Source organism: Eutrigla gurnardus (genome assembly GCF_963514095.1).
Source record: "Eutrigla gurnardus genome assembly, chromosome: 10".
Taxonomy (NCBI): domain Eukaryota; kingdom Metazoa; phylum Chordata; class Actinopteri; order Perciformes; family Triglidae; genus Eutrigla; species Eutrigla gurnardus.
The window spans coordinates 2,644,452-2,658,858 of record NC_139924.1 but is presented as its reverse complement, the minus strand read 5'-3'; positions in this window follow the sequence as shown (position 1 = coordinate 2,658,858).

Sequence of the window (14,407 nt, the reverse complement as noted above, 5' to 3'; positions counted from 1 at the left end):
TTAAAATGAATATTTAAAGGTTTTTTTGAAGGGCATTGAATAAGATCTGGCCATAATTTTAATCTTAAACTCATTCAAAATGAACTAACACTTCATTGAATAATATCTGACTTGAATAATATCTAATTTGTGTCAAATGGTTTTGGCTGATTCTCTGATTGCCAGAACTACAAATGATGACACTGTTTCAGATTTATAAAAACATGGATGAGAAAGTTCACCAACATTTAAAGCGGCATTGCATTGAAACAGGGCTCTTTCCTAATATGCTGATAGCTACAAATCAAAGACAACACATGCTCAGTGTTGACCAAAGCATGAGTGGAGTTCATACTGCTCACCATGTGTTGAGGGCCTAAAAAGGATGATATATCTGGGACAAAACATTATTGTTGGCCCTCTGAGACTCAAATATGCCAAATAATGATGAGGAGCCACGAAGATGACTCTTCTACACTCTATACCACAGACTGTATTTAAGAAGGTGATGTCACTCATTGGTTTGTGGACTTCAGTTTTGAAGCATTTTGGCCGTTGCCATCGTTTTTGCAACCAGTGAAGGAAGTGACCATATTTGGACTGTGGAGGAGCGACGGGTGGATCTGATGAACACAAGCAGCAGAGCGGCACCCCGAGCAGAAACCTTAACCTGGATCTGGATCCATGTGGATTCTGGTGTGAAGCTGCTAACGAAGTTAGCTTCATAATTGAAGGTCAACTTTACAGCTAAGTGTTGAAGTCATCTTAGTAGCTAACAGCATTGGTAGTCTGGTAGCGACCTGTCAATCACCAGGTTCATGTCTTTCTACAAACTTCAATAAACAAACAAGAAGACTAAGAGAGTTAGATTTGCAGGAAAGGCAGGTGTGGATTAAAGAGAAGATTTGATGTCAGCAGACCTTTGTTATTGTATTGGTAAAATGGTTGTTTCAGCCCTTTGTGTTGCTTCCCTATGACTTTGGGGTTGTAACATCCATAAGTATTGATTTGCTGTTTGGATTGGATTATTATTCAGATTGAATTTTTTGTTGTTGTTTTTTTTGCCAGTTTTCTGCATTTATAGCCTCAGTTTGGACTGTGTTGTTTCTGTTGTAAATGAGGGCCACGCAGCTTCCAGTTGGCTAGCTGCCAGTTGGCTAGCTGCCTTCAGCTCCGAGGAGAAGGCGTGACCCGAGGAGGCATGGCTTCCCACAGCTGCCCAGTCACCCCAACAAACCCTGCAGCAGTGATTTCCTTGTCCGTGTTACATTCCTTCTCCAATTGATTGTCGGTAATTTAAAGATTGCTTCAGCGATCTCCTGCTGCTCAATGCATTAGTATTACTGCACATTTGATCAATCAATCCAAGCAGTCAGATAAACTTTCTCTGCATCCAGTCGCCTCTGAACCAGTGATCCAAATATTATTTAAGATGTTCTTACAAAGAACCATGAAGGAAACTTTAGTTGAAAGGGCACAACATGTCGGTGTCTGGCATGAATCTGTGTTTGGTAATCAACTTATTTTATATTACTGAAAACAGAAGTTGGTGGCTGACACTGGGTTTTGGGTTGATCTGGTCTATTCCAATTTACAGAGACTGAACAGCCGTCATAGAAAGTTCTCTGACAGCTTATTGCTTTACATTTAGAGAACAGAATGTTTGTAGTGAATATCAAATCTAACCTTCCTGTTGTCTTTTCTGTGTGCGTATTGTTGAACGGTTTTAAATGGCTGTAAGCATTAGCCGTTTAAATGTTGGGCAAAGACAGGTGGATGAATTTGAATTACTCACCCCTCCATCCTGCATGCACTGCCTTCATACACCATTGCGTAACGCTGACCTCTTACTTTGTTCCTTGTAAGCCAAACATTTGTTTGCAGATGCATTTATGACTTGTTTACATTTTGGGCTTATCTAATGGATTTCCATGGCCGGAGGGGGATTTTAGGCAAACTGGATACAGCAGTTTGTGAGGAGAGTGATAATGCTGCGCTGAGCTGTGCTGCCAGGAAAAATAAAACACACTGCATGACTAATACCCGTGTCATACATTCCCAATCAATGGAGGGGTTGGATTCAATGGAATATTCCACAAATCACTTCCTTGCCAGATTCATTAGGCTTTTGTATTCACTGAAAATAATAGTTAGACATTCAAACGCTGTATTTCGAGACCTGGGTAATGTTGCTGGCCATTCTTGTGGCTGACGTATTGCAGTTATGCAAAGAGTGAATACGTTTGTTCCGTTATTTTCCAAGATTCAGGAACAGTGATGACAGCCGTCTGAAAAGTATTGACTAAGCTGATTTCTCCCTTTTCCACAGCTCGGCCCATGTCTGTCCACCAGTAGCTCGACTGTAACAAATACCTGCTAGAAGCAATAAGAAAATCAATTCATCCACCTCAAGTATTATACTAATGAGCTTCTCAGACCTTTATTTGCTGTTTGATTCTTTCCACTCCAGCTCAGAACTGAAGCTGCTCTAGAGAGCAGCCAGACATGGAACATCCAGCCTTCATTCCAGTGTAAATTCCTTACAGTCACGTGATGTCCTGCAGTGCGTGGATGGAGGAAGGAAGAGGAGGTAAACATGTGAGAGGGCTGTCCAGACGGTCTGCAGCGAATAACCAACAGCTCATACCTCACCACTGCTGCTGCACCTCACATGTGTGGGCTTTAATAACCACAGAAATAAATCTGAACATGAAAGTTATAAAAGTTTGCCATTAGAGACTGTGCAACAGTAAGGTGTGCAAAATCTAAGTGGTTATCATCTGGAAGTTAAAAACTTGAGGCAAGAATGTGTGATGATCCGCCCTGCTGCTGAGTTTATGGTGTCCTCTATTTCCATCCATCCATCCAGTCGCGGGGGGCTGGAGCCTATCCCAGCTGACATTGGGCGAAGGCAGGGTTCACCCTGGACAGGTAACCAGTCTATCACAGGGCTGTAGAGACAGACAGGTAACCAATCTATCACAGGGCTGACATGTAGAGACAGACAGGTAACCAGTCCATCACAGGGCTGTAGAGACAGACAGGTAACCAATCTATCACAGGGTTGACATGTAGAGACAGACAGGTAACCAGTCTATCACAGGGAGACATGTAGAGACAGACAGGTAACCAGTCCATCACAGGGCTGACATGTAGAGACAGACAGGTAACCAGTCTATCACAGGGCTGACATGTAGAGACAGACAGGTAACCAGTCTATCACAGGGAGACATGTAGAGACAAACAGGTAACCGGTCTATCACAGGGAGACATGTAGAGACAGACAGGTAACCAGTCTATCACAGGGCTGACATGTAGAGACAGACAGGTAACCAGTCTATCACAGGGCTGACATGTAGAGACAGACAGGTAACCAGTCTATCACAGGGAGACATGTAGAGACAAACAGGTAACCGGTCTATCACAGGGAGACATGTAGAGACAGACAGGTAACCAGTCTATCACAGGGCTGACATGTAGAGACAGACAGGTAACCAGTCTATCACAGGGAGACATGTAGAGACAGACAGGTAACCAGTCTATCACAGGGAGACTTGTAGAGACAGACTGGTAACCAGTCTATCACAGGGAGACATGTAGAGACAGACAGGTAACCAGTCTATCACAGGGCTGACATGTAGAGACAGACAGGTAACCAGTCTATCACAGGGCTGACATGTAGAGACAGACAGGTAACCAGTCTATCACAGGGCTGACATGTAGAGACAGACAGGTAACCAGTCTATCACAGGGCTGACATGTAGAGACAGACAGGTAACCAGTCTATCACAGGGCTGACATGTAGAGACAGACAGTTCACTGACTGGCTTCAGGTCCAGCAGCTCCTCCTTCCTGTTCGACCGTTTGCTGTATTTACATTTCATTTGTGGTTTTAGTTTTGTTTTTGTCAAATTTGTTGATTGAAATAAATAAAAATACCATTAAATTATTATTACTGTCCACACACATATATCAACACAATTCTAATTACTATATGTCTGCTTGAAAGTAATTGTTAAATATTAGGGCCGTCAATCAGATTAATCACAAGGTAGCTGTGGATTAATCACGGTTAATCACTATTTGTAAATATATGTAAATAATGTATTCCCATTTGCTCTGCATTGTTGTGGGAATGGAAAGATAAATGGCAGAAGGTGTATATGCATCAGAATGTGAAGCCTCTACAAATATGCACGGATAGCACTTTTTTTTATCAGACTGAGTAATATTGAAATGTCAATACTTGTTGATACAGAGTACTGATACTTAGTAATACCATAACAGTTCTAACAATAACTTTGAAAACATTCAACTTTGTGTTTTCCTGATACAAACAGTAGAGTTTGCAGTAGAGATATAAATACTTAACTGTTTAACCTGCTGTCAGTTACACAGTTCAAAGAAATATTAAAGCTCAAACTGACTCAGAGGAGCAGCTTGTCACTGGAAGTAGAATAGTGCTGGTCCACCTTAAAAATCAACCCACCTTAAGTGTGACTGAGCCAGTTTAAAAAAATAAAAAAACATTATCCCTGAGCCAGTTGCTAATGCAAGGCTAACTGCTACATTCACAGCTGTAACGAGGTCTGAAGCCCCGTCCACATACGTTGCTACTCGCCCATCTCTGAGCAACTGTCAATGGAATGTGAATGTGTTCTAGCGGAATGTAGCCAGGACTAGCGATGCGATGTGGGCGGGTACGGAGATCCAATCATTTTCAAGTTTAAAGATCAACATTTGTTTGATCACATTCACTGAAGCCGACACTATGCTCCGATGCTACGTGCACGTAAAGCTTGTTGTTTGTTTTGCAAAAATCCAGCGCGCACGTATCATCCTGTCCACTCAGCAGTTCACAGTTGGTGCCCTCATGCATGTTACAATATCACAGGCACACGCCTCAAGCTAGGCATACGCTACATGACGTAGCAGTTGCTATCTATGAGTAAGTTAGCCAGCGTACCTCTGTGTAGCGTGTACTCCATGCCGTTTATCGATGAGAAGACACGGGCGCGTTCACAGAATCTGGTGCACGCGCACTGACGAGCACTCAGTGGGAGGCAGGGAGGAGCTCGGTGGTAGAGGGGAGGGGCGTGAGGGCGGTTTTGTACATTTTTACAACGAATATGTATTAAAAAAATTATTATCCTGGTAATTTCTCTGCGTGTGAGTGTGTGAGACTTGAGAGCCGTTGGCGGAATCTGACACATATTGATTATGCGTCGTGACAACGTCATCAACGTAGTGTCCGAAAGTGTTTTTTTCATTTTGCCTTTTCAGTCCACTATACTATAGTGCTGGACATAGAACTCCCCTATATAGGGAGTAGGGAATGATATCAGACACAGCCCTGTTCTGGCTGCAGTCAGAAGGTTCCTACCTGCTGATCTATGTGGCAGCCATGAAAGGATCTGTTTGAAAGGTGCTTCAATGCATCTCCTTTAGCAGAGAAAACACTGGACCATCCTTTACCAAAGGAAAGGAGATTACGCCAGCCCACAATTCATTCTTAAACATTTAAAGTGACGCACAATTCAGCAGTCTATGAAACAAATGATATGCCTATCTTACATTTTGAACTAAAAGAAATAAAATGAAAAGTAACAGCAAAAAAACGAATTCAAACAACAGTCATAATATTACATAACATGTCCGAAAAGAAAAGAAGAGCTCTGATGATTCAACTCAAATAATTCAGAAATCTGTTCATCATATGAACTCTTGAAAGCCTTTATTCCTTTTTTAATGTCAGTTCCAACCTTGGAAATGAAATCATATTTGTGACCAGGTTGTCCAAGTTTCAGATCAGATAATCAGGAGACGGAGGAGGTTTAGTCCTGCAGAAGTCCACCATCACATCCTTGGCTTGTTCAGGGTGAACAGAAAGTGCCATCCAGAGTTCACCTTCGTGGCCATGAGCGTGTCACTGGAGGTCCCTGGGGCCTATGTGATGACTGCCCACATTAACATGACTGCAGCCAAACCAAAGCTTTTCTTATAATTTTCATTAGACGGGACCTTGCATCATTTCAATTTCTGCACCTCCAACATCAGATTGACAGAAAAGCCCAAAGGATCATGTGCCTAATTAAATCGAAGGCCATGCTTTTCCTGCACAATCCCTGTTGTTGCGGTTGTGTGTCTGATCATGATGTTGCATTTTAAATCATTTCTCTGTTTTTCACCAATGTGTCTGCAATTAGGTGATGATGCTTTGTTTTTGGAGTGTGCCTTCCATCAATCCAGCAGTGTGTCGGTTCTGTGCTGCCTTTTTGTAGCCGAGTGCTCAATTCAATTCAATTCAATTTTATTTATAGTGTCAAATCACAATAGAAGTCATCTCAGGACACTTAACATATGAGCAGGACTAGAATACGCTCAAAATTTCCAGAGTCAATACAATTTCCAAGTCCCAACATCACCCAGGGGCAAGCGTTACAGCGACAGTGCTCAGGAACGATGTTCCTATCAAGAAGCAGTGTGCCGTTAATGTGGCAAGGCTGTTCTTTCACAGACCTCATGTACATGATTGTAACATTGGTATGCTAAAGCATCCCCTGCTTCCTGGTCTGGTGCACTCTAAATGGACCATAATGTACTAAATGAACATCATGCTGGATTGAAGAAGACTTGAAACTAGAGATCGAGACCATAAACTCATGATTTGTAAAGTTTTTCTGAGGTAGTAAAGCAACTGACATTGAATGTTTTGTGGGTTCTCTCCGGGTTCTCCCTGGGTTCTCCGGCTTCCTCCCACATTGTAAAGACATGCAGGTTCTTTGATGACTCCAAATGTCCTCAAGGTGTCAATGTGAATGTGAACCGTTATCTTTTTCTACGTGTCAGCCCTGTGATAGTCTGGAGACCTGTCCAGGGTGACCTGCCAATCAGAGGCTGAGTATGGGCAGGCCTCGGTCTCTGATTGGCCCTGACCCCGGTCTCTTCTTCTGTAAATGTTTGTGAGGAAAAGTAATCAGGCGGAGTGACTTGAGCGTCAAAAATGAAGACAACTGCCGATCGTTTTTTCATACAGAAAGTTGCTGTGCCCGTAACACCTGTCTCCCCTCCTGTAAGACACCGCCTGTCTCACTGTCTCCCCTCCCGTAAGATACCGGTCCTGTCTCACCATCTCAGTCCGAGCCGGTGTCACCAACCAGGCGGTCGTTTGATCCGGTCTCCGGTTCGCCACGTGCAGTACGGCCAGAGCCAGGCTGGGAACATTGCCTTTACTGTCGGAGCGTCGTCGTTCAGAATCGTTAAAAAGCTCCAGAAACACAACCGGTACTGGGACAGGTGTGTGGTCTGTTCTCCTTTTTCAATACAAAAAGAGCACATTATATTTCAATACAAGGTGAATTTATTTGCCATTTATAGTTGTTTCCTTGTTTTATATCCATAATTATTTTACCCCTGCCCGTTCCCTTACAAGAAATAGTTCGAGGAATCTTCACCTGCACTGTCCAGTATCCATCCAGGGACTTTTTTCACAGTCACACTGGTTGAATTTTTGAAAAATAAAAGTTACTGTATCGATTTCAATTAATTGAATCATATCGTATCGTTCTAGAAAGCCAAACATCGTCCTTGAATCATATTGGAACCAGAGAAAATGATACGTATTGTATTAAAAACGTATTGTTACACCCTAGTAAAATCATATCATGCCCGTGTTTGGATACACATATTAGTTCTTTCTTATGTTTCAGTCACCTCAAGGTTAGTGGGGGTCGCCAGTCTCTGGCGCTGGTATTTTGGGAACCCCTGACCTACAGCGTGGATGACTTCCTGTTGAAATCCTGGCAGGCGGCTTCCGTCTCTAAAAGCCGAGCTCTCACAAACAGAAGCTGGGGGTCCTGCTGCGTGACTCTGCATCGACGCCACATATTTCCTCTCGAGCTTGTGTGACGCAGATTGATTGTTTTAAAAGAATCCATTTGAAGCAGCTTCTTGTAACTGACCTACAGTCAGCGGGCAGGGAGTCTCTGAGTGGCTCTCAGGGTTCGGCCGTTGTTTTCTCAGGGAAATACTTCCATGTGTTCCAGTGTTTTTACACACCGTTTTGCAGACAGGAGCCGTACGTCTTCAGCATTAACCCTGCAGCGTTCCGTCTGGGAGAAGATGTGAGTCGTTGCTGCGGTCTCCTGTAGCTTTCATAATGGCCATTGTTTTCACATTTCCATCTTTTTTTCTCATTTCCTTTCTTGTCAGAAATGACTAATTAAGTTTCAATGTGCTTTCTGTAAAATGAGTAACACCAATTTAGTGATACTGGATTTCAGTGAAAGTTTAACATTGTGAGTGGTGACTGATATGAATCCATTTCAACTCCATTGCAGTGTCGCAGGTAGTTCTTTAAAGCTGCATTAAATAATTCATTTCTTGGCCACCTGGGGGCAGTGGAACTAGCTGTAACCTCAACACTGACATAGTATCTCCCTCTGAAGCTGATATGGTGAATGCATTAGCAGACAGTGATCTATTGCACCTCTAGCAGATATTCATTAGGAGATGTGTAGCAACTGTAAGTCCAATATTCACTTTCTTTAATCTGCTTTGATCTCCACCAACACCAATACCTGTAGCTGCGAAATAATCCACCATGTTCACTGGCTACAGGCTAATTTGGTCCGTCTGCAGTTTGGTTCTGTTTGGTACTGTACAGGGTTATAACGTGTCGTCACTTCCTGTTTGATGAGATGATGCCATGCTACTTTCTCTGCCTGCCACATTTCATTTAGACGAATGGGGGAAATCGATGACGTCTCAGGTTGGACGGCGTGTTCTTTTCCATTTCGGCTTCAGGCCGATAGAAATATTGTCTAGTGTAATACCAAACTTTGCCAAGAAACTTGAAAACAGACATTAATGATGTAATAAATGCCACGGCTGGTGACTCAAAGTATACAAGACAGCACGGCTGCTGGAGGCGAGTTCATCTTCAGACGATACACACTGCACCTCATTGCTGCTGCATCTTGTCTTTGTTTTGCAGCTCTTTGGCGATTTGGGATCGTTAAATGTCAGATTACTTTGGAACATTACAGTAATGCTCTTGCGTGGTGGAGTACGACATGCTTTATGAGGCTGTCTAATTGCACACTAGGCGCTTATGTAAGCTTGATTTATAGCAAGCATTCGTCTCTGGAGGACTCTTTCAGAGTCGTTCTGCTGTCAAACTGTACAGTGAGGCAGCGAGTCTTTAAACACAACCTCCCCATCTGAGAGATGCTATCAACTTCATAGGGAAAGTGTGTATGCATGTGTGAGTGTTTGTGTGACTTGTAGGGGCTCTTGGTTAACTGGCACTCGCTCTGCGGTGCATTCCTTCAGACTGCTGCCTTATATGGTCTCTCATCAGCAGGTGAAGTGCCCGTCTGCCTGCACGCTCATTCACTTCAGGCTCCACGTAGAAGCAGTTCACACAGCGAGGCATCACAGAGCATCGGCATTAGAGCCCTGCAGAACTCAAACTGGCTGCATAACGCAGCATCACGTCACTTTCTGTCAGTTATCGTTCCAGAAGCCTGCACACAGTCAGCTCAGTAACTCCCAACTGGAAGTGACGCCCTGTTTTGACCACTCTGGGTGTTCATTTGCAAAAGTGTCAGCGGGCATACGCCAGATCCTCTCCTCACAAGAATAGGCAAAATGATTCCGCAGGCATGAGTACATTTGGGCGAAAGCTTTACTCGGGTTTATGTGTGTGTGTGCCTTCTCTATATTGTCACCAGATAAATCTCAGTTTGACCTATAGAGGCTCACCAAAGAAACACTAAAGCATGTCAGCATCATTTAATCCAGTGTTGTACCTGCTATCTAGTGCGTAAGCAAAGCCTTTTCCAGTAAAACCACCTCAATCTGCTCTGGAGGATCACTTACATTTAGAAAGAGTCCTTTTATGGCCCAGCACTCCGTGTCCCAGCAGTGTATTCCATTAGTGCTGAAGCTTCTGGTGCGCTATAAGGTGCATCTATGGAGGTGGGAGTGAGTGGAGCCGGCCGAGTCAGTACGCTGGGCAGCAGAGTGGAGTTGAATAGCAGAAAGCCCTCAGTGACCCACACAGATGATAGTTGACCTAGAGATGGATCTGCAGCCCCCAGGAAAGGAAATGACATCACGATGTATGACAGGCCTGTACTGCGTCAAGTCACTGCACACTCTGACTGGTCACATTTCCATTAATGTGCTTCATAGTTTGTGTAATGCAGTGTAAGTACGCTGCATAGAGGTAACTGATTCTCCATTTCTCCTGGTTCCCTAAATAAAAGTGCACTTTTTCAATAGCATAGACCATAAATCTTGACTGTTTAAACAGAGCAGTCTATTTAAAACAGGTCTGGAGACACTAAGAAGGAGTCAGAGATATAGTCTGAGACATATGAGTAATCTGTGGCAACCTTATACATTAAAGCAGCTGTCCTTTATACCTTGGGTTTTTAACCATTTTTAACCTAGTGTGGTAGCGACCTGTCAATCAGCAGGTAGCCCCGCCCCCTAAAGCATCCCCTGCTTTCTGGTCTGGTGGACTCTAAATGGACCTGTCAATCAGCAGGTAGCCCCGCCCCCTAAAGCATCCCCTACTTTCTGGTCTGTTGGACTCTAAATGGACCTGTCAATCAGCAGGTAAGCCCCGCCCCCTAAAGCATCCCCTGCTTTCTGGTCTGTTGGACTCTAAATGGACCATAATGTATTAAATGAACATCATGCTGGACTGAAGAAGACTTGAAACTAGAGATTGAGAACATAAAATCAAGCGAGCGTTAGTTCTGGCAGGCCACAACGTCAAGCTCTCAGCTGACTCCCCGTGCTCGCTTCCTATTGGGAAATTGCATTCAGAGCGCGCTATTTAAACTGCTCTAGCCTGACCTCCCTCGCTGCTTCCTCTGCCGGCGTTTTCAACCCACCTCCACCCCAGCTCCTCCCGTCATCTGTTATGTACCTTACCTTTGTTCTTGTTGGTTGCTCTGCTCTGTCTGGGGGTTTTTCTTTGCTGCTACGCTCCCTGCTTATGCCGTTCATGATGGCTCATGAAGGGCAGGAAGGTGCTCTTCCTGCCTCAGGCTTTCCACGCAAGCGCGTGGAAGAGCAGGGAGTCCCAGAACAGTACCATACCGCCAAATGAAACTTGTGCAAATAAATAAAGATTCTTTTTGACAAAGTGGTCCTGACTGAACTCATGTTTACAATGTTTACTGAGATAATACATCAAGAGAGAAGTAGGACCATTTTCTTATAGACTTCTATACAATCAGAGAGGAGTCGCCCCCTGGTGGCCAGCAGAGAGAATGCAGCTTTAAGGATCTTCAGGGTTGGCTTCTTTTTTTCAGACAACTTCCTCCGAAAAGAAAAAAAACGCAGTTTGGGAGTAATTCATTCAGTTCATTTTAACTAGAGGACACCCTTGATAATTTCTGTTAATTTGCCTCCAGATACAAAATGAATTCAAGGACCTGAAATAAAACTATGTAGGAAATTAAAACTTTCATGCAAACCTGGATCCTGTTCTCACCGGAGGAGAAGAGGAGAAGTTTCCATGGGTGTGACTATAGGTACCAAATGACATAACGGAAAGGCTGGAGGCTAAAGAGAAGTATAAAAGTCCATCGTGTCACTTGTGTGGAAACGCCATTAAAGTCTAATCGCGGTGCAGCAAACAATGCAATAGCCCATTTGGATCTGCTTTGGAGATCGGCCTGCAGGCGGACATTAGGCAGATATTCCCGCTCTGTAATATAAAAACCCTGCTATGTCTGTGGAGGGTCGCTGATTCCTCACAGTAACTCAATGACTGCTAAGAGAGCACCACAAACATTAGCACGATGGGTCCAGCAGTATGCGAGATCAGCCTTCGACAGACACAGACACGCACATGGCCGAACTCATGATCTCTTCACGTTATGCTGGCAGAGATGGAAAAAATTAGGCCTTCTATATTCTCACTATGTTTCATATACAGGGCTGTCCCATTTACTTTCTCTAACAGGGGTTCCCAAACTTTTTAGGGCCAAAACTGTTCCTAATCATATCACAGATTCAGATCATTTCAACTCCGCTGAAAGTATGCGTGAAGGGTGATTGACAGATTGACGTGATGTGTCACAGTCAAATCACACAGCACTTTCATAATTCATAGCAAATTATTTTGCGCACCCCCTGGCTATGGGTCACGGACCCTACTTTGAGAACCTCTGCTGGTTTCAGTCTGTTATTGTTCCTCTCCAGTTCTGGAAAACAACAGAAGAGAATATCAGAGGCAGGAAGGTTTTATTAAAGTTGCTGTTAATGGTATCATAACAAGCTTCCAAAAAAAGACGATAAAATCCATAATAGATTAATTCCAATAGAGTGGAACCCGTTAGCAGTTTTCTCTGATCAGCAGACGTTTCCAGAGCTCGGGGGGAGGACGGCTGAAATGAATGACTCACAACTGAGCTATTCAAAGTCATCTCCAACAATGTGTTGTTCTTGTAACAATACTGGGATGAGGTTCTTGGCTGCGCTCTTCTCCAAAGCGGATTTGTAATCCACTGTTTTCCACGGTTGCTAAGGACACTATCTCTGAATCTGACGTCCAACAATCAAAGTCTCATCTTCCCAAATACTCCTCCCACCGATCTCCCAGCTTCGGCCTGCAGAGTTAATGCAGCACAGCAGCAAAGTGGGGCCTGTTTTTTCACTCTGTAGCATCATCAGTTCATTCACATCTTGTGACGGGTGTACTTGCACAAGCTAAGAGCGATTCAATCTGCTCACATACGCGTTGAAAGGAGGCTCTTAAGATGACATTTTTGTGACATTAGACACGTGCTGGAGGTATTAAAAGCACGCGTTCACTTTTTCCCTCATTAGTGCACAGCCGTTGTCTGCAACACGTTTCATTTTGAGACATGGTCACAATTTATATCAGACAAATAGGACCAATATTTGGAGCCAATGAGGGATGTCTTTAAGCGATGCTGTGATTTCCAACCCACCGAGCAACCATCAGAAAAGGCTCTGGAGCAGGTTTTTTTTTCTTCTTTTCCATTCTGTCACAGCAAAGTCTTTCCATTGCATTTCTGGGAAGTCACGGAAAAGCCGACCTGACAGCAGTGACAGTAAAACGCCTGTGACACCTGTGACATTTTCCAGTAGTCCTGGTGTCAGCCAGCACATGTGGCCAATTTGTGGAGGCCAGAACTTGCATATGAGTTTCAGGGAACATGGAGGGATAGTTTTCATCATGATAATGCGCGTGTGCATCTGTGTGTCTGTCTGAATGACTAATCTTGTTATCAGCCGATGATTTTTGGTGCTCTTTTATAATTATATGCTTGAGAACCTCTCGTGGATGGAGTGAATCAAATTTCCTGACCACCTTTATTGGCTTCATACAACATTTGCCTTTTTATAGTTTTGCACTATAAGCATTGAGCTAAGTTTAATGCTTGTGAATAACGCTTATTTAATATAATTTCCTATTTGTGATCTATTTGTTATATGATAAAATTATTTATCCAGATGATCATTTCTAGCCCAACATTTCAGACGTGTTTCCCAGCGTATGTAACGAGGCTCACTGAAAGTATTTACTAGCAGATTTATTGGTCCTGTAATGAGGAAAAAATTAAGTTTATGTTCCTAAAAGCAATATGGAACATGTTCAAGGGGGATTCAGTTGCGTAGCACTGGGGAAGTATTTTAATACAAGCTATGTTGTGTTGAGAGCTGTGGTTTTCCTCACTGTAAATGCAGCACCTCCCAGTGATTTGTGGGAGAAATGAAGATGAAACCGAAAACTGGTTTATAGATAAATCAAAAAATAATAAAAACAGTCGTATAAGTACAAATCTAATTTTGGAAAATGTTCCATATATCACATAATTCACTGTCTACACTGGTCTGACATGTAAGTATGTTTGTACCTGGGTTTGTGTGTTAACAGATGTATCTCATAAATAACCTTTTTCCCCCCTTGCATTGCAAACTTAGGCCTCAACTCATAAAGTTGGTGTGCAGAAAATGTACCACTGTGTCTGGAGGGGAAAAAAAGAAGACTTGTAAGGTTACTTGGATTGATCGATTAGCGAGCCTGCAGAGAGCTCTGCCTGTTGTCCTGGATGATACGTGCAGGGCAGCGGGAGGAGGGGGGCGAGTCTGGGTCTGGATCCCTCCTCATCTCAGGAATGCGTGAAGGTTCCTCTCCAAAATTGCTGACGTCAGGAGTGGCCTTGGATTAAAAACAGCCAGTTTATAATAAAGATTATGAGCCGATAGGCTGCGTTATATGGGTGATGTACGTAAAAGCTCTTTGTGGGTATGTCCACATTTGAGAAAGAAATGAAAAACATTTGAGTATACCATTTTATGATGAGTTAATTTATGTAGACCTGAACACTGGCTTAATATGTCAGTGTATTTTATAGCAGCATTAAATAGTGATAAG